This window comes from Chiloscyllium punctatum, chromosome 49 (assembly GCF_047496795.1).
Source record: "Chiloscyllium punctatum isolate Juve2018m chromosome 49, sChiPun1.3, whole genome shotgun sequence".
Classification (NCBI taxonomy): Eukaryota; Metazoa; Chordata; class Chondrichthyes; order Orectolobiformes; family Hemiscylliidae; genus Chiloscyllium; species Chiloscyllium punctatum.
In genome coordinates, this window is record NC_092787.1 from 34,248,414 (window position 1) to 34,270,322 (window position 21,909).

Consider the following 21,909-nt stretch of genomic DNA (forward strand, 5'->3'; position numbering starts at 1 on the left):
GTGTCCCAGAGGTGTTCTCTGAAACGTTCCGCAAGTAGGCGGCCTGTCTCCCCAATACAGAGGAGGCCACATCGGGTGCAGCGGATGCAATAAATGATGTGTGTGGAGGTGCAGGTGAATTTGTGGTGCAACGCTGCGCTTTTCCAGCAACACATTTTCAGCTCTGATCTCCAGCATCTGCAGTCCTCACTTTCTCCTCCAGCTTCAGAATAAAACAAATCAAATCTACTGCGTTCCATCCAGAGTTGCAGGGAGTGCTAGAAAGGTTGTGTTAAACATTAAAGACCATGTTGAGGACCTATAGTCAAGACTATCAAAATGATTGGGATAAGAGAATTTCATTTGTACTTTTTTTTTAATCAGAGATGCACCAAATGAATCGACCAAATTCAGTCCATTTGAATTAGTTTTGGGGCATGATGTGAGAGGACCACTAAAACTGATTAAGGAGAAATTGATAAGGCAGCATTCAGGGACCACATATTTGGACTATGTGTCAAATTTTTGGGAATGATTAATAGAGCAGGGGAGTTGGCAAGACAGCATTTAAAAGTATCACAGCATGCAATGAAACAGGAAGCAGACAAGAAATTTTAAAAATTGCAATTTTGCTGTCAGATAAGATGTTAGTGTTAATTCCAGTTTTAAAAGCAAGGTTTATTGTCTCCACTTTTACAGAGTAGTGAGGAGAGGGGCTGGAGAGAAGCGAGGGCTGCTGGGAAGGGTAAATTTTCCCACTTAAAAAGGGACTTCCCTCAGGAGTCAGGCCTCCATTTTCACAGAGAGGCTAGGAAAGAGGGTGGAAAGAAGAGAGGGCTGCTAGGAAGGGTAAATTTTCTCACATGAGAAGGGACTTCCCTCGAGTTGGGGCTCCATTTTTACAGAGCGGTGAGGAGAGAGGGCGGACAGAAGAGAGGGCTACTGGGAAAGGAGAGCACGAGAACCGATTTTAAAGGAGCAGCAGAGGCAGAAGGCCACAGCGAGGAATAGGGGCTGCCAGGTATATGTTTGGGCAGCGGTTGAATCGCGAGACAATACACGTGTAGTGTCTTCCACCCACCCTCCTCCTCTAACCAAAAGAAGGACTCTCGAGTGTTGCTAAGGTAAGGTATTTCAACTGATACTTATTGTGTGTCTTGTGATTGATTGATTAAATATTTACTGTTAGTTAGTTCGTTGAATAAGAACATAAATTTGTATAAATTAATTAAATAAGTAGAGATGACTGGGCAGATGATGTGCTGTAGCTGTATGATGTGGGAGCTGGCTGATCCCATTGTGAAAGGCAGTGACCACATCTACAGCAGGTGTTGATTGCTGGAAGAATTCCGGATCAGAATTGATGATCTGGAATCTGAGCTTCAAACACTGCGGCACATCTGGGAGGGGGAGAGTTATCTGGACGCTTCGTTTCAGAAGGCAGTCACACTCGGTAGATTAAGTAATTCAAATTCAGTTAGTGATCAGGAACAACGGGAGTGTTACTGTAAGTGAGGTAGGGAGGGGGATCCTGAGTTCAGGAATGCAAGAGCCTCGGCCCTTGACATTGGACAACAGGTATGAGATTTTTGCTCCTTGTGTGGATGCGGGGTGGATGGGCCAACTGACCATGGTGCAGAAGGCCATTCATGAGGGGGAGCAAAAAGACATGTAGTTGTTCTAGGGGATTCTATAATTAGGGGGACAGATACTTTGCAAGCTGTATCGGGAGTCCTGCATGGTGTGTTGCCTGCCTGCCTGGGCCAGGGTGCAGGACATCTCCGACCAGCTAAAAAGGATATTGGACCAGGAGGGAGAAGATCCAGTTGTGGTCCACGTTGGCACTAACAATATAGTCAAGGCTAGGAAAGAGGATCTGTTTGGGGATTGTCAAGTACTAGGAAGGAAGTCGAAGAACAGGTCCGCAAGGGTCATAATCTCTGATTACTGTCCGAGTCACGTGCTAATTGGCATAGGGATAAGAAAATTAGGGAAGTAAACACGTGGCTAAGAGATTGGTGTGGGAAAGAGAGATTCCATTTCATGGGACATTGGCATCAGTTTTGGAACCCGGGGATCTGTACCAATGGGACGGTCTCCACCTGAACTGATTTGGAACTATGTTCTAGCGAAAAGGATAAATAGGGTGGTCACTCGGACTTTACATTCCTTACAGTGTGGAAACAGGCCCTTCAGCTCAACAGGTCCACACCAACTCTCCAAACAGTAACCCCCTCAGACCCATTCCACTACATTTACCCCTGACTAATGCACCTAACCTACACATCCCTGAACACTATGGGCAATTTAGCATAGCCAGTTCACCTAACCTGCACATCTTTGGGCTGTGGGAGGAAACCCAAATAGACACTGGGAGAATGTGCAAACTCCACACAGACAGTCACCCAAAGCGAGAATCGAACACAGGTCCCCAGTGTGTAACGACTGAGCCACCGTGCCACCCCTAGAGAACTTGAGTCAGGCGGAAGGGAAAGCAACAGGGAGTATGGAGTCAAGTAGAAAAATAAGTAGCAGGTTAGCATATGTGCAGGAACACAGGCTAGGAATGAAGCAAAAACGAAGGATAACTTGGGACATATCTTCATGATTTCCAACATCTCGAGTAATAAGAAAATTAGCATTAAGGAGCTACCTGAATGCTCATAGTATTTGTAAAAAGGTAGATGAATTAACAGCACAAACCATCATGAATGATTATGGTGTGGTAGCCATCACAGAAACGTGGTTGCAGGGGTTTCAGGACTGCCAGTTAAACATTCAAGGATTTACAACTTATCAGAAAGATGGGGAGGTGGACAGAGGGGACAGAGTTACCTTGTTAGTTAAGAATGAAATTAAGTCTATGGCACTGAATGACGTAGGGTCAGATGATGTGGAATCTGTGGGTGGAGTTGAGGAATCACAAAGGCAAAAAAAAACAATAATGGGAGTTATGTACAGACCTCCCGACAGTGGTCAGGACCAAGGGGTGCAAAATGTACCGGGAATTAAATAGAGCATGTCAGAAAGGCAAGGTAATGGTGATCGTGGAGTCTTCAATATGCAGGTAGCCTGGCTGAATAATGTTGCTGGTAGATCCAAAGAAAGGAAATTCGTGGAATACTTATAGGATAGCTTTTTGGAACAGCTTGTGATGGAGCCCACAAGGGAGCAGATTATTCTGGACTTAGTGCTGTGTAGTGAGCCACAGTTTATAAACAATCTTAATGTAAGGGAACACTTAGGAGGCAGCAATCATAATATGGTAGAGTTCAGTCTGCAGTTTGAAAAAGAGAAGGCAAAATCAGATATAATGGTGTTACAGTTAAATAAAGGTAATTATAGGGGCATGAGAGAGGAACTGAAGAAATCTGACTGGAAGCAGAGCCTAGTGGGGAAGACAGTAAAGCAGGAGATTTCTAAATTCTTGGAAGTGCAGGGTCGGATTAGAACAAGTCAACATTGATTTAGTAAGGGGAGGTCGTGTCTGTTGGAATTCTTTGAAGAGGTAACAAATAGGTTAGACCAGGGAAATCCAGTGGATGTTATCTACCTAGACTTCCAAAAGGCCTTTGATAAATGCCTCACAGGAGGCTGCTGAGTAAGATGAGGGCCCATGGTGTTCGAGGTGAGCTATTGGCATGTTTTGAGGATTGGCTGTCTGACAGAAGGCAGAAAGTTGGGATAAAAGGCTCTTTTTTTGGAATGGCAGGGTTCAGTGTTAGCCGCAGCTGTTCACCTTTATATGTTAATAGTCTGGATGAAGGCACTGGGGCATTCTGGCGAGTTTGCCAATGATACAAAGTTAGGTGGACAGGCAGGTAGCACTGAAGAGGTGGGGAAGCTGTATGAAGTTTTAAGCAGTTTAGGAGAGTGGTCCAGGAAATGGTTAATGAAATTCAACGTGAGCAAATGTGAGATCTTGCACTTTGGAAAAAAGAATACAGACATGGACTATTATCCAAACGGTCAGAAAATTCATAAAACCAAAGTACAAAGGAATCTGGGAATACTAGTCCAGGATTCTCTAAAGGTTGACTTGCAGGCTGAGTCTGTGATTAAGAAAGCAAATATAATGTTCTCCGTTATCTCAAGAGAGTTGGAATATAAAAGCATCAATGTGCTTCTGAGACTTTGTAAAGCACTAGTTAGGTTGCATTTAGAATACTGTAGCTGAAAATGTGTTGCTGGAAAAGCACAGCAGGTCAGGCAGCATCGAAGGAGCAGGAGAATCGATGTTTCGGGCATGAGCCCTTCTTCAGGAATGGTCCTTTGCAAGTCTGTGAGAGTGTTGTCCTGAGCTGGGGTAGGGCTGATTGCAGGGAACGTAGGTAGCGGTGCATGGCTGCAAGCGTGGAGCAGAGGATCCGGAGGGAGGTCTGTTGCTGGATTCTTCGGATTTGTTGTTGGTACTGGTTGTCCTGGTTGGGTCCAAATTTTGTTGGTCTGAACGTAGTCCGGAGACTGTGCGGGGTCAGTCGGTTCCGTAGGCAGGTGCTGAGGAAGGAGATGTGGCTGTGGTAGCGAATCTGTTTGAGAACGTGGCTGAAGAGCTTCTGGGCAGAGGAGATGACCTGGGGTGTGCAGTGAGAGAGGGACTCACTGAAATCCTTGTGGAGGGAGGAAGAGACCTTCTTCAAAGAAGGCATCCTTGTAAGAAGATTCGCAGTAGGTTAAAATCTTCCTGAAGAAGTGCTCATGCCCGAAACGTCGATTCTCCTGCTCCTTGGATGTTGCCTGACCTGCTGCGCTTTTCCAGCAACACATTTACAGCTCTGATCTCCAGCATCTGCAGTCCTCACTTTCTTTAGAATACTGTATCCAATTTTGAGCTCCACACCTCAGGAAGGACACGCTGGCACTGGAGCATGTCCTGCAGAGATTCACATGGACGATCCCTGGCATGATAGGCCTAACATATGATGAATGGCTGAGGATCCTGGGATTGTATTCACTAGAGTTTAGAAGGTTGAACATAGATAGAACATAGAACAATACAGCACAGAACAGGCCCTTCGGCCCACGATGTTGTGCCGAACTTCTATCCTAGATTAAGCACCCATCCATGTACCTATCCAAATGCCGCTTAAAGGTCGCCAATGAATCTGACTCTACCACTCCCTCGGGCAGCGCATTCCATGCCCCCACCACTCTCTGGGTAAAGAACCCACCCCTGACATCTCCCCTATACCTTCCACCCTTCACCTTAAATTTATGTCCCCTTGTAACACTCTGTTGTACCCAGGGAAAAAGTTTCTGACTGTCTACTCTATCTATTCCGCTGATTTGAGGGGAGATTTAATAGAAATTTACAAGATGGCTTAGAAAGGGTGAACGCTGTGAATTTGTTTCCGTTAGGTGGGGAGACGAGGAACCGTGGGCACAGCCTTAAAATTAGAGGAGATCAATTTAGAACGGAAATGAGGAGACACTTCTTTAGCCACAGAGTGGTGGACATGTGGAATTCATTGCCATGGAGTGCAGTGGAGGCTGGGACGTTAAATGTCTTCAAGGCAGAGATTGATAAATGCTTGATCTCGCAAGGAACTAAGGGCTATGGGGAGAGTGCACGTACGTGGAGTTGAAATGCCCATCAGCCATGATTAAATGGTGGCGTGGACTCGATGGCCAAATGGTCTTCCACTCCTATGTATTATGGTTTTATGGTCTTATCGTGGAACTTATCAACTTATTACTATCACATGGGGAGATTTGGGGAAATAAGCTGGGAAGTACTAACCAAATTATGCATGATGTTGATATAGGAAATGCTTTTCCGATAAGCAGCATCCTTATAGACATAAACCTCCAAAGTTGGCGCAGGTTGAAAAGGAGATTGCATGCTCCAAGTTGGCATAAACGAAGTGAGTTAGTGACTGGAGCTCACCCATAGTCATGGTGCCGAAATGAGATGGGATGCTAATGGTTATGAATGGACTATCGCAAAGTCAATGCAGTTACAAAGACTGATGCATATCTGATTTCATGTTGAAAAGTTGGGACAAGCAGCTTATATTTCTAAGAAAGAGCAAAGAAAATTTACAGCCCAGGAACAGGCCCTTTGGCCCTCCTAGCCTGAGCTGATTCAAATCCACTGTCTAAACCTATTGCCCAATTCCTAAACATCTGTATCCCTCTACTGCCCACCTACTCATGCATCTGTCCAGCCGCACATTAAAAGAATCTACTGTGCCTGCCTCTACTACCTCTGATGGCAACACGGGCCAGGCACACACCCTCTGTGTATAGTACTTTCCGTGTGTATCCACCTTAAATGTTTCTGCTCTCACCTTGAACACGTGATGTCTTGTTATTGAATCCATCACCCTGGGAAAAAGCTTATCGCTATCTACCCTGTATATACTCTTCATGATTTTGTAGACCTCAATCAGGTTCCCCCCTCAATCTCCTTTCTCCTAATGAAAACAATCCTAACTCACTTAACCTTTCTTCACAGCCAGCATCTTCCATGCCAGGCAACATCCTTGAAAACCTTCTCTACACCCTCTCCAGAGCGTCCACATCCTTTTGATAGTGTGGCAACCAGGACTGTACACTGTATTCTAAATGCAGCCGAACCAAAGTCTTGTACAGTTGTAACATGACCTGCCAGTCTTATCCAGTGAAGGCAAGCATACTATTGACCACTCTGTCCATCTATGCAGCAACCTTTAGGGTGTAATGGACCAGAACTCCCAGGTCTCTCTGCTCATCAACTTTTCCCAAAGCTCTTCCTTTTACAGTGTAGTTCATTCTAGAATTAGACTTCCCAAAATGCATCACCCCACATTTGCCTGGATTGATCTCCATCTGCCACTTCTCCGCCCAACTCTTTAGGCTATCTATATTCTCCTGTATTCTTTGACAGTCCCCTATGCTTTCTGCTACTTCACCAATATTCATGTCATCTGCAAACCTACTGATCAGACCAACAATACCCTCTTCTAGATCATTTATGTATATCACAAACAACAGTGGCCCCAGCACTGATGCCTGTGGTGTTGGACTTGCTTAGAGGATACTGGCAGGTACCTTGTCAGAAAGAGCTAAAGAATTTCGGCTTTCGTAACACCAAATAGGATTATGCCATTTGGTATGAAAAAATGCCAGCCACCTTTCAGAAACTAACTACTTGCTGGACTACCCAGTTTCTTATATAAGTGACCGAGTGATTTTTAGTCATACAAGGAAGGAACATTTGCAACATTTATCAGACTGTTCAATCCTCTTAGGAAGGCAGGTTTGGTGACAATCCTGGCTAAAAGTGAATTTGCCAAACCTTCCTGGGCCATGTTATTGGATATGAACAAATGGCCCCATGGAATGCAAAAACAAAGATAACTAGAGAGTTTCCCATACCGATTGGAAAAAAAGAGCAGTATTACGATTCCTGGGATTGAGTGGATTTTATCAAAAGGAGCTGCTAGATCGCTTCGAAGTCTGTCCCATTTAACGCAATGGAGGGTATTCTCAATGTGAAGTTGGGACCACTTCCCCACAAGGTCAGTGCAGTAGTCACTTTTACCTCAAAGAGTCATAAAGTCATAGAGATGTACAGCATGGAAACAGACCCTGCGGTCCAATCCATCCAGGCCGACCAGATCTCCCAACCCAATCTAGTCCCACCTGCCAGCACCCAGCCCATATCCCTCCAAACCCTTCCTGTTCATATACCCGTCCAAATGCCTCTTAAATGTTGCAATTGTGCCAGCCTCCACCACTTCTTCTGGCAACTCATTCCGTACACGTACCACACTCTGTGTGATAAAGTTGCCCTGTAGGTCTATTTTATATCTTTCCCCTCTCACCCTAAACCTATGCCTCTAGTTCTGGACTCCCCAACCCCAGGGAAATGACTTTTTGTTTATTTACCCTATCCATGCCCCTCATAATTTTGTAAACCTGGACAGGTTGCTGCACAGGTGGATAGAGTAGTCAAGAAGGCACAGTGGTTAGCACTGGTGCCTCACAGCGCCAGAGACCCGAGTTCAATTCCCGCCTCAGGCAACTGTCTGTGTGGAGTTTGCACATTCTCTCCATGTCTGCATAGGTTTTCTCCAGGTGCTCCGGTTTCCTCCCACAGTCCAAAAAAGGGGAAGGTTAGGTGAATTGGCCGTGCTAAATTGCTCGTAATGCTAGGTGTAGGGGAATGGGCCTGGGTGGGTTGCTCTTCGGAGGGTCGGTATGGACTTGTTGAGCCAAAGGGCCTGTTTCCATACTGTAAGTAATCAAATTATAAGGTCTCCCCTCAGTCTCCGATGCTCCAGGGAAAATAGCCCCAGCCTGTTCAGCCTTTCCCTATAGCTCAAATCCTCCAACCCTGGCAACATCCTTGTAAATCTTTTCTGAACCCTTTCAAATTTCACATCATCTTTCTGATGGGAAGGAGACCAAAATTGCATGCAATATTCCAACAGTGGGCCTAACCAAAGTCGTGTACAGCCGCAACATGACCTCCTAACTCCTGTACTCAGTACTCTGACCAATAAGGGAAAGCATACCAAATGCCACCTTCACTATCCTATCTACCTGCGTCCTGTAAGATTTGCTTTCCCAAAAAGCAGCACCTCGCATTTATCTGAATTAAACTCCATCTGCACTTCTCAGCCCATTGGCCCATCTGGTCAAGATCCTGTTCTAATCTGAGGTAACCCTCTTCGCTATCCACTACACCTTCAATTTTGGTGTCATCTGCAAACTTACTAACTGTACCTCTTATGCTCACATCCAAGTCATTGATGTAAATGACAAAAAGTAGAGGACCCAGCACCAATCCTTGTGGCACTCCACTGGTCACAGGCCTCCAGTCTGAAAAACAACCTTCCACCACCACTTTCCCTTCTCAAAAAAAAATACTATTTCAACTGGACAACACATCTATCCTGGGACAGACTAAGCAAAGACATGCCAGAGCATTCCTAGAGGCCTGGCACTCCAACCACAACGCAACGCCATAAACAAACACACAGATCTAGATGCCATCTATCAACCCCTCAGAAACGAACAGGAGATGACATCACCACAAACCCCAGGAACCCCATCCAGGAGAAAGATATAAATAGAAAGCAGGAGACAACAGCTTCGCTTTACTTGGAGGTTGCCACTGATGATGTTACCTAGCCAGGTAATGAAACGTCTGGATATCAAACCTACAGCTCAGCAAGCAAACCTACACCTCACCCCCCCCTGCCCCCTCCACCACCACCCTCTGTCTTCTACCTTTGAGCCAGTTCTGTATCCAAATGGCTAGTTCTCCCTGTATTCCGTGAGATCTAACCTTGCTAATCAGTCTCCCATGGGGAACCTTGTCGAACGCCTTACTGAAGTCCATATAGATCACATAGCAGAGATAAGTGGGAAAACTGAGGACTGGGAAGCTTTTAAAGAGCAACAGAGGATTACTAAGAAGGAAATACGCAGAGGAAAAATTAAGTACGAAGGTAAACTGGCCAATAATATAAAGGAGGATAGTAAAAGCGTTTTTAGGTATGTGCAAGGCAAAAAAATGGTTATGACTAAAATTGGGCCCTTGAAGACAGAAACAGGGGAATATATTACCGGGAAAAAAGAAATGGCAGAGGAATTAAATGGGTACTTCAGATCTGTGTTCACTGGGGAAAACACAAGCAATCTCCCTGAGGTAACAGTGGCTGAAGGACCTGAATTTAAGGGAATTTATATTTGCCAGGATTTGGTGTTGGAGAGATTGTTAGGTCTGAAGGTTGATAAGTCTCCGGGGCCTGATGGTCTCCATCCCAGGGAACTGAAGGAGGTGGTTCTAGAAATCATGGATGCGTTGGTGATTATTTTCCAGAGTTTGATAAATTCGGAGTCGGTTCCTGAGGATTGGAGGGTGGCTAATGTTATACCACTTTTTAAGAAAGGTGGGAGAGAGAAAGCAGGAAATTATAGACCAGTTAGTCTGACCTCAGTGGTGGGAAAGATGCTGGAGTCTATTATAAAGGATAAAATTACGGCACATCTGGATAGTAGTAACAGGATAGGACAGAGTCAGCATGGATTTATGAAGGGGAAATCATGCTTGACTAATCTTCTTGAATTTTTTGAGGATGTAACTCTGAAGATGGACGAGGGAGATCCAGTAGATGTAGTGTACCTGGACTTTCAGAAAGCTTTTGATAAAGTCCCACACAGGAGGTTAGTGAGTAAAATTAGGGCGCATGGTAATGGGGGCAAAGTACTAGTTTGGATTGAAAATTGGTTGGCTGATAGGAAACAAAGGGTAGTGATAAACGGCTCCATTTCAGAATGGCAGGCAGTGACCAGTGGGGTACCGCAGGGATCCGTGCTGGGACCGCAGCTTTTTACAATATATGTTAATGATATAGAAGATGGTATCAGCAATAACATTAGCAAATTTGCTGATGATCCAAAGCTGGGTGGCAGGGTGAAATGTGATGAGGATGTTAGGAGATTACAGGGTGACCTGAACAAGTTAGGTGAGTGGGCAGATGCATGGCAGATGCATTTTAATGTGGATAACTGTATGGTTATCCACTTTGGTGGCAAGAACAGGAAGGCAGATTCCTATCTCAATGGAATCAATTTAGGTAAAGGGGCAGTACAGAGAGATCTGGATGTTCTTGTACACCAGTCAATGAAGGCAAGCATGCAGGTACAGCAGGTAGTGAAGAAGGCTAATAGCATGCTGGCCTTCATAACAAGAGGAATTGAGTTTAGAAGCAAAGAGGTACTTTTGCAGCTGTATGGGGCCCTGGTGAGACCACACTTGGAGTACTGTGTGCAGTTCTGGTCTCCAAATTTGAGGAAATACATTCTGGCTATTGAGGGAGTGCAGTGTACGTTCACGAGGTCAATTCCTGGAATGGCGGGATTACCTTACACTGAAAGATTGAAGCGATTGGACTTGTATACCCTTGATTTTAGAAGACTGAGAGGGGATCTGATTGAGACATATAAGATTATTAAAGGATTGGACACTCTGGAGGCAGGAAACGTGTTTCTGCTGATGGGTGAGTGCCGAACCAGAGGACACAGCTTAAAAATACGGGGTAGACCATTTAGGACAGAGATGAGGAAAAACCTAATCATCCAGAGAGTGGTGGCTGTATGGAATGCTCTGCCCCAGAGGGCAGTGGAGGCCCAGTCTCTGGATTCATTTAAGAAAGAGTTGGATAGAGCTCTCAAAGATAGTGGAATCAAGGGTTATGGAGATAAGGCAGGAAGAGGATACTGATTAGGAATGATCAGCCTTGATCATATTGAATGGCGGTGCAGGCTCGAAGGGCTGAATGGCCTACTCCTGCACCTATTGTCTATTGTCTATTATCTGCCCTCATCAATCCTCTTTGATATTTCCTCAAAAAACTCAATCAAGTTTGTGAGACATGATTTCCCACACACAAAACCATGCTGACTATCCCTAATCAGTCCTTGCCTTTCCAAATACATGTATATCCTGTCCCTCAGCATTCCCTCCAACAACTTGCCCACCACTATCGTCCGGCTCACTGGTCTATAGTTCCCTGGCTTGTCCTTACTACCCTTCTTAAACAGTGGCACGACGTGAGCCAACCTCCGGTCTTCTGGCACCTCACTTGTGACTATCGATGATACAAATATCTCAGCAATCATTTCTCCAGCTTCCCACAGAGTTCATGAGTACACCTGATCAGGTCCTGGGGATTTATCCACCTTTACCCGTGGATAAAGAAATCCAGCACTTCCTCCTCTGTAATATGGACATTTTACAAGGTGTCACCATCTATTTCCCTACAGTCTATATCTTTCATATCCCTTTCCATAGTAAGTACTGATGCAAAATATTCATTTAGTATCTCCCCCATTTTCTATGGCTCCACACAAAGGCCGCCTTGCTGATCTTTGAGGGGCCCTATTCTCTCCCTCGTTACCCTTTTGTCCTTAATATATTTGTAAAACCTCTTTGGATTCTCCTTAATTCTATTTGCCAAAGCTATCTCATGTCCCCTTTTTGCCCTCCTGATTTCCCTCTTAAGTATACTCCTACTTTCTTTGTACCCTTCTAAGGATTCACTTGATCTATCCTGTCTATACCTTACAAATGCTTCCTTCTTTTTCTTAACCAAACACTCAATTTCATTAGTCATCCAGCATTCCCTCTTCCAACCAGCATTTCCTTTCACCCTAAGAGGAATATACTTTCTCTGGATTCTTGTTATATCATTTCTGAAGGCTTCCAATGTTCCAGCTGTTCCTTTACCTGTGAACATCTGCCCCCAATCAGCTTTCGAAAGATCTTGCCTAATGCTGTCAAAATTGGCCTTTCTCCATTTTGGAACTTCAACTTTTAGATCTGGTCTATCCTTTTCGATCATTATTTTAAATCTAATAGAATTATGGTTGCTGGCCCCAAAGTCCTCCACCACTGATATCTCAGTGACCTGCCCTGCCTTATTTCCTAAGAGTAGGTCAAGTTTTGCATCTTCTCTAGCAGGTACATCCACATACTGAATATGAAAATTGTCTTGTACACACTTAACAAATTCCTCTCCATCTAAACCCTTAACACTATAGCAGTCCCAGTCTATGTTTGGAAAGTTAAAATCCCTGACCATAACCACCCTACTTTTCTTAAGATAGCTGAGATCTCCTTACAAGTTTGTTTCTCAATTTCCCTTTGACTATTAGGGGGTCTATAATACAATCCCTTTCTTATATCTCAGTTCCACCCAAATAACGTCCCTGGATGTATTTCTGGAATATCCTCCCTCAGCACAGCTGTAGTGCTAACCCTTATCAAAAATGCCACTCCACCTCCTCTCTTGCCTCCCTTTCTATCCTTCCTGTAGCATTTGTATCCTGGAATATTAGGCTGCCAGTCCTTCCCATCCCTGAGCCATGTTTCTGTAATTGCTATGATATCCCAGTCCCACGTTCCTAACCATGCCCTGAGTTCACCTGTTAGGCCCCTTGCATTGAAATAAATGCAGTTTAATTTATTAGTCCTACCTTGTCCCTGCCTGCCCTGACTGTTTGACTCACTTCTGTTCTCAACTGTACCAGTCTCAGATTGATCGCTTTCCTCACTATGTCCCTGGGTCCCACCCCCACACCTTACGAGTTTAAATCCTCCCGAGCAGCTCTAGCAAATCTCCCTGCCAGTATATTCGTCCCCTTCCAATTTAGGTGCAATCAGACCTTCTTGTACAAGTCACTTCTACCCCAAAAGAGATTCCAATGATCCAAAAATGTGAATCCTTCTCCCATACACCAGCTCCTCAACCATGCATTCATCTGGATTAGTGGTGCTGGAAAAGCACAGCAGTTCAGACAGCATCCGAGGGGCAGTAAAATCAATGTTTCGGGCAAAAGCCCTTCATAAGGACTATAGGCAGAGTGCCTGAAGGGTGGAGAGATAAATGAGAGGAGGATGGGGGTGGGGAGAAAGTAGCATAGAGTACAATAGGTGAGTGGGGGAAGGGGATGAAGGTGATAGGTCAGGGAGGAGGGTGGAGTGGATAGGTGGAAAAGATGATAGGCAGGTAGGACAAGTCATGGGGACGGTGCTGAGCTGGAAGTTTGGAACTAAGGTGAGGTGGGGGAAGGGGAAATGAGGAAACTGTTGAAGTCCACATTGATGCCCTGGGGTTGAAGTGTTCCGAGGCAGAAGATGAGGCGTTCTTCCTCCAGGCGTTGGGTGGTGAGGGAGCGGCGGTGAAGGAGGCCCAGGACCTCCATGTCCTTGGCAGAGTGGGAGGGGGATTTGTAATGTTGGGCGACAGGGTGGTGTGGTTGCTTGGTGTGGGTGTCCCAGAGATGTTCCCTAAAGTGCTCTGCTAGGAGGCATCCAGTCTCCCCAATGTAGAGGAGACCACATCGGGAGCAATGGATACAATAAATTATATTGGTGGATGTGCAGGTAAAACTTTGGATGTGCAAGGCTCCTTTAGGGCTTTGGATGGAGGTGAGGGAGGAGGTGTGGGCACAGGTTTTGCAATTCCTGCGGTGGCAGGGAAAGGTGCCAGGACAGGAGGGTGGGTTGTAGGGGGGGGCGTGGACCTGACCAGGTAGTCACAGAGGGAACAGTCTTTGCGGAAGGCGGAAAGGGGTGGGGAGGGAAATATATCCCTGGTAGTGGGGTCTGTTTGGAGGTGGCAGAAATGTCGGTGGATGATTTGGTTTATGCAAAGGTTGGTATGGTGGAAGGTGAGCACCAGGGGCGTTCTGTCCTTGTTACGGTTGGAGGGATGGGGTCTGAGGGTGGAGGTGCGGGATGTGGACGAGATGCGTTGGAGGGCATCTTTAACCATGTGGGAAGGGAAATTGCGGTCTCTAAAGAAGGAGGCCATCTGGCATTCATCTGCTCTATTCTCCTATTCCTGCTCTCAATAGTTCGTAACATCGGGAGTAATCCAGATGTTACTACTTTTGAGGACCTCCTTTTTAAATTTCTGCCTAACTCTCTGTAATCTCCCTTCAGAATCTCAACCTTTTTCCTTCCTATGTCATTGGTTCCAATGTGGACAATGACCTCTTGCTAGCCCCTCTTCCCCATGAGAACATTCTGCACCCTCTCTGAGACATCCTTGATCCTGGCACCAGGGAAGCAACACACCATTCTGCTTTTTCGCTGCTGGCCACAGAAACGTCTGTACCTCGAACTGGAGAATCCCCTAACACGATTGATCTCTTGGAACCCGACGTACCCCTCGTTGCACTCGAGCCAGTCTCCATACCAGAAACTTGGCTGTTCATGCTACGTTCCCCTGAGGATCCATCACTCCCTACATTTTCCAAAGCAGCATACCTGCTTGAAATGAGTATATCCACAAAAGACTCCTGCACTAGCTGCCTACCTCTCTTATCTTTCCTGGAGTTAACCTGTCTATGTGACTGTATCTGAGACTTCCCACCCCACCCCCCTCCCTTTCCTATAACTGCCATCCATCACATACTGTTGCTGTTGCAAATTCCTCATTGCTTCTAACTGTCTCTCCAACCGATCCATTTGATCTGATAGGATTCGCAGCCAGCAGCAATACCGTCATGGACAGATGCTTCTGCAACCGGCAGATTAGTAAGGATGAGATCAAGTGTATTTTGTCCTCTTGTTGGTTCCTTTATCACCTGCCACAGAGCCAGTCTAGTAGTTGTATCCTTTAGTACCCGACCAGCTCGATCAGTAATGCTGCTGCCAAGCAATTCTTGGTGATGGACACCCAGAGTACATTTTCCACCCTCAGTGCTTCCTCCAAGTGTTGTTCCACATGGAGGAGTACTGATTCATCAGCTGAAGGAGGACGTTACGTGGTAACCAGTAAGAGGTTTCCTTGCCCATATTTAACCTGAAGCCATGAGACTTCCTGGCGTGTGGAGTCTATGTCCAGCACTCCCAAGGCAAGTCCCTTCTGACTGTATACCACTGTACTGCCACCTCTGCTGGGTCTGTCCTGCTGGTGGGACAGGACATATCCAGGGATGGTAGTGGTGTTGTATGGGGTGTTGTCTGTAAGGTACGATTCCATAAAAATGACTATGTCAGGCTGTTGCTTGACTGGTCTGTCAGACAGCTCTCCCAATTTCAGTACTAGCCTCCAGATGTTGGTCAGGAGAACATTGTATGGTCAGTCGGGCTGTTTGGTGTTTTTGCTGTGGTCTTTTCTGGTTCCAAAGTCAATGGTGGTCCGTCTGGTTTCATTTCTTTGTTTGACTTTCTAGTGATTGATACAACTGAGTGGTTTGCTAGGCCATTTGAGAGGGCAGTTGAGAGTCAGCCACATTGCTGTGGCTCTGGAGTCCTATGTAGGCCAGACCAGGTAAAGATGGCAGATTTCCTACCCGAAAGGGCATTGAACCAGATGGGTTTTTCCTGACAATTTCATGGTCATCAGTCAATTTTTAATTCTTTTTTTAAATTTAATTGAAATTCCACCATCTGCCGTGGTGGGATTCGAACCCAGGTCCCCAGACCATTATTCTGCGTTTCTGGATTACTAGTCGAGTGATAATGCTACTTGGCCATCATCTTCCCCATTATGTGCTGTTTAAAATAAAGTTTGCTGTCCTGATAAAATTCAGTTGTTGAGGAATTGACAACAGTTTGCAGATGGTGGAATTTGAATGTAATAAAATTCTGGAGTTAAAAAGGTTAGCCTAATGGTAACCTGCCAGTTTTTGTGAATTCTCATTTGGTTCATTCATAATCTTTCGTGAAGGAAATCTACCATCTCCCCTGATCTAGCCTACATGTGAATCCTGACACATAACAATGTCGTTGACTCTTTTAATATCCTTTGGATAGTTTCAACAGATGAAACATTTTGTGGTGATCCTGTGAACAAACAAATCAAAAAATCCATTCACTGCAGTTACGTGTGAACTCACTGGTTAAGTGAAGCTGAATTACAGTGAAGTTCTTCCCACGTTCAGAACAGGAAATGGCCTCTCCCTGTATTCGCTGGTGGACAGTGGGGGTTGATGATGTCTTAACACAGCCCCACAGTGAGATCACCTGAATGATCTCTCTTCAGTGGGAATATGTTGATAATACATCAATCCACTTGAGCTTTTAAAGTACATCAGATCACTGGAACTCTGATAGCATTTCCCATAGTCTGTACATTTAAAGATCTCTCCCCAGAGTGAACACGCTGATGTTTCAACAGGCTAGATGACAAGGAGAAATCCTTCCCATGCTCAGAGCTTGTGAACAATCTCCCCCCCAGTTTGGACTCGCTGGTAGCGTCACCAGGTGGGATGACGAATGAATTTCTTGCCACACAAAGAGCAGGGAAACACCCCCTATCCATAAAAGATTGCACTGGTGAGCCAGTAGATGGGAGGACTTCATAACTGCCTTCCCACATACAGAGCAGGTGAACATTTTGTTTCCTGGTGTGACTGTGTCAACATGTTTGCAGCTTGGATAGGTAATTGAAACCTTTCCTACAGTCTCCACATACCTAGCTTCTTGTCAGTGTGACACTGTTTTCGTTTCAAAAAGTCATGTGATTGCCTGAGGCCTAGTCTACACAGAATCTGTGCACAGTTTATCCTCACTGTGAATAGTGTATCCGCCTTCCATGTTTTAAAACCAATTATGTTCAGCTAGCAATAAATTAAACAGTTCTGACAGATCCTGGTGTGATGTTTGGTATGTCTCTTGACTGCACATCCTCAGTTTATAAAACACTGTGGAATTGATCTGAAACAAAAAAGGTGTATGAGATAAGGCAGCTTGTGAAATCAAGGGGAATTAATCTAGCAATTGGTGGGGCTGGCACTAGGGAATAGTGACCATAAAAACTGCTGCATTGTCATTAAATCACTAACTGGTTCTCTCGTGTACATCAGGGATGGGAACTATCATCCAATCTTGAACCGCCACAAGACACTGACGTCAATGTGGAGAGACAGAGCACTGGTAGGGGCTGAGAACAGTCCATGGGCTTTTTCTACATTCAGTGAGAGAGGTTATAACCTGAAGGGGGTTCTTCCTTGCTGTTTTGTTCACCATATATAGAATCCAATCAATTTAAAGTAATCAGAAGTCAGCAATAAAATGGGAAACTAACTAAATCAGAATGTGTTTCTTAGTGTCTGTGATTCTGCTGCTGGTCACTGTATACTTCCCCTCACTCAACAACCAGGCACAAAGAAGCAGACACTGGCAGGGAGGTGAACTTAAGACCACAATCAGGTGAGCAAATGACCTTGTTGAATGGTCACTCATTCTCCGATACCTACTGTTCAGGCAGACTGAACCTACCTACACACGCTGTCCATTCGTGTCCTCCAAATTAGTTTAAACCGAAAGAAGATTCTCTGCCCTTCACACTGCACAGCTTAGGGTCAGGAGCATGGAATTGATATGTCACCAAACATTGGGAAGCTGCCTCTTCAGGTAACTGTCACAGCGAATATATAGTTAAAGATCACACAACACTTGGTTATAGTCCAACAGGTTAAATTGGAAGCACACTAGCTTTCGGAACAGCGCTGTGTGATGTTTAACTTTGTACACCCCAGTCCAACACCGTCATCTCCAAATCATAGCGAATTTATGTTATGTACTCCTCCGGTCTGCAAACGTCACTTGCAGCTGGATGAGAGTGAAACTGCTAAATATAAACCATAACCCAACTGCTCAGAAATAAGGTTTAATGCACTAGGACCCGGTGAGGAAACAAAGACAAGCTGAAGCCCCGCTCACTTCCAAGCGTCACGAAGTTCATGCACATGCGCCCGAATCCTGGAAGATCCAACATGGTGATGGTTTACCCGGAGCTGATTTCGGGACAAAACCCTGGGGCCACTAATCAGGCAGTTGCAGGTTATTAATCGAGGTTTAAGGTATGTATTAACTATTAATAAACCTTTCTGCCCTGCCGCCCGTTCTAGGGCTCACTCCGTGGTCCTGCATCGTCGTCGTCTTCAGATGAAGTTAAAAATCATACAACACCAGATTATAGTCCAGCTATAACTGTGGCAATATAGCCTGGTGTTGCGTGATTTTTTAACTTTGTACACCCCAATCTAACACCGGCATCTCCAACTCGTGAGAATAGGTAGCGAGAAACTGTTTACGTTCACAAAAGAATTAAGAATGAGGTGGCACCGATATAAAGTACTTGGCAAATAAGCAAAGGTCGAGAGTGTGTTGCTGGAAAAGTACAGCAGGTCAGGCAACATCCGTGGAGCAGGAAAATCGACATTTCGGGCAAAAGCCCTTCTGCTCCTCGGATGCTAACTGACCTGCTGTGCTTTTCCAGCAAAACATTCTTTACTCTAATCTCCAGCATCTGCAGTCCTCATTTTCGCCTAAATAAGCAAACGTGAGATGAGCAAACCGTTTTTATGCAGCAAAAGGTTAAGGTCTGGAATGCACTGCCAAAGAGTGTAGTGGAGTAGTACAGTGAAGAAAATAAAATTGAACAGTTATTTGAAGAGGAAGAATGGGGTGGGTGATGGGGGAAAGTATAGAATAATTCGTTGAGATGATTCTTCAGAGTCCTGTTGAGCTAAATGGCCTCCTTTTGCACCGTAATAATTTTGTGAGCATTTAATTCTGAGCTACACAAGGAAATATCAGGGCAGGTGAACAAAAGCTTGAAGGAGGGACAAAACAACAAAAATGAGATACATATACAGAGATTTCCAGATCTTATGACCACTAATGAAAAAGGAATGCTCGAGACAATAATTAAAGCAGTGCAGAAATCTAGACATTTATGCAGCTGAAGGGGGTGCTGGAGATAGACACCATCAGTGCTTATTTCAATCCAGACACAACAGCCAGGGGGGCACCTCCACTCTACAAAGCTCTTTAAGAATGTTGTTCATTTGTAGATACTTCAGAGAAGGCAGCTCCACTTTCCTCAATCTCTCCTGACAGGGCAATGCTGCTGTTAGATTTCAATTCACTGGTGAATGTTACTGTCTAGTTAACGTACTGGAATTGGCCAATGAGACTGTAACAATAGATGTGTGGTGGCTAGGTGGTTAATACTCTTGACTCACAACAGCAGGGACCCGGGTATAATTCCAACCTCTAGGTGCCTGTCTGTGTGGAGTTTGCATGTTCTCCCTATGTCTGCGTAGGTTTTCTCCGGATGCTCCAGTTTACTCCCACTGTCCGAAGATGTGCAGGTTAGGTGGATTGGCAATTTGGATTGTCCATCGTGTCGAGAGATAGAGTGGGGTGCTCTTCAGAGGATCGGTGTGGACTTGATCGGCCAAATGGCCTGCTTCCATTCTGTAGGGTTTCTGTTCTATGATTACTATGTGAAATATCTTTAATTGTATTGCCAGATTGCTAGACACATGAGGGGCTTTAAGAAAAAAAATACAACTTGCACGCAGTTGAATATCAGAGCACCTAATGTTGAGGGTATCCTGTTTAGATGCAATCTATTGATAGTTGTTAGAAATGACTTAAAACTGGTGTCAAAGAAGTAGTCATGATTGGAGGAGCCGGTGTTGGACTGAGGTGGACAAAGTTACAGATCACACAACACCAAGTTATAGTCCAACAGGTTTATTTGGAGGCACTTTTTAATGAAGGAGCAGTGCTCCGAAAGCCAGTGCCCCCAAGTCAATCTGTTGGACTATAACCTGGTGTTGTTTTTTTATTTTAACTTTGTCTCAAGAAGTAGTCAAATGATCATAAATGTTTTAGGAGCTGGTAATAAACTCCCCAAGGGTTAATAATAGAGGAAATGCCAGTTCTGCTGATAAGGTGCGCAAAGTTGTTTGAAATGTTGCAAATTTAATTTCAGAAACGTGATGAGAGAAGGGGACATTGCTGAGATCTTTGCATTAGCCAAGGTTACAATGTTCAGGAGAATTGAATGGAGAGCTGGAGGTGTAGGATGAGTTGGAGCTGGATGTTAAGAGATTGCTAAGGAGCTTAGTCCCAGTCGGACTCTTTCCTGCAGTTATGTCTTTGTTCCCGCACTGCTTGGTAAATTCACTTCCCCTCATTGATCCAGCCTCGTATGCATTTTCTCTTCCAGGTTGCCTGCTTCATACCAAGTACAGTTTTAGCCTGCATGGACAGGCTGGACCGAAGGGTGTGTTTCCATGCTGTACATCTCTATGACTCTGTACTGTTCTCATTTAAAGGGACAGAGACATTGTGTGAGAGAGACTGAAATCAACCTGGAGAGCAGGGAAATTCACTCTTGAGCAACAAGTAACAATGCAGGAAGTTAAGAAATTAGTTTAAATTCCTCCTGCAATTTTACTGCAGTAATGATGGAAATAAACTTGTTTTACAGGGAAAGGGTTCACAGATGGGAAGCTCAGATTTGACATCAAATCAATTGAAGAGTCTCCCAATTCAGCAGGTACTGTTCATGATCAGTAATATGGAAGGGGAAAGCAGCATTCCCAGTCCAAAGAAACCATTTCCATGTGCGTGTGGTCAAGGATTCAACCGGTCATGTGATCTGGGAAAATACAAATGTGACCGGTCCAAGAGAAGGCCATATAAATGTAAGGACTGTGGGAAGGAATTCAGTTATTCTTCCCAGCTGGAATTTCACTGGCACAGTCACGTTGGGAGAGGCCATTCACCTGCCTCGCGTATGAGAAGGGATTTACTCAATCTTGCAACCTGCTCAGGCACCAGAGAGTTCACAGTGGATTTAGACCCTCTGCCTGCTCTGTGTGTGAGAAAGGATTCATTCAAATCTCCCACTTGCAGAGACATCAGCGCATTCACACTGGGGAGAGGCCATTCACCTGCTCTGAATGTGGGAAAGGATGCACTCAGTCCTCTGACCTGCTGAAACACCAGGGAGCTCACTCTGGGAAAAGGCCATTTACTTGCACGGAGTGTGGGGAGGGATTCACTCAAATCCAGTAGCTGCTGAGACACCAGCAAACCCACACAGGGGAGAGGCTATTCAAATGCTCCATGTGTGAAGAGAGATTCAGTGATTCATTTCCCCTGCTGAGATACCAGCAGATTCACACCGGGTCGAAGCTGTTTACCTCGCTTTGTGAAAAGGGATTTGCTGAGTCTTCAACATGACTGACAGACCAGCAAGTGCGCACAAAGTGGTCATTCACCTGCTCCATTTGGGGAAGAGTTCATACATCACTGCAGGACTCTGATTCAGCAGTTATTGTTCATCAGATTCAGGACTGGATTTTAGTCATGATGACATTGTTGGAGCCTTGATGATGATAACCTCAGTTCTTGGGTTGGATTGACTGAATTTGTATCACAATTTTCTGAACCACAGGATCTCTCTTTGGGCAATATGTCACACTGCCGTAATAGAGACTATGAGCAGGGATCATCTGTTTTGAGTGAAATTAGTTGAGGGGAAAGACTTCACAGCTGGGTCCTTGGAGAAGTACATGAGGTGTCTAACTATACTTTAACTGCCTTCAGATAGTACTGGGCACAGTGGGGGATACAGTGCTTTATTTTAGCCTCCAACTCTATTTTGATTTAGC

At 45.0% G+C, this 21,909-nt stretch overlaps 1 protein-coding gene across 8 annotated transcripts in view; it reads left to right on the plus strand.

The window, feature by feature from the left end:
* LOC140469554 (uncharacterized) overlaps positions 1–21,909 on the plus strand; it is a 151,606-nt gene that overhangs the window by 22,114 nt on the left and 107,583 nt on the right. For 2 of the 8 annotated variants that reach the window (XM_072566181.1, XM_072566180.1), the window contains exons 1-2: positions 18,194–18,294; positions 20,721–20,789. The exons of 5 other annotated variants lie outside the window; for them this stretch is intronic. The gene's annotated coding sequence lies outside the window, so the exon portion shown is untranslated. Of the gene's footprint in view, positions 1–18,187; positions 18,295–20,720; positions 20,790–21,909 lie in introns of those variants that run through there. One more of the 8 variants, XM_072566177.1, reaches the window with a different exon arrangement.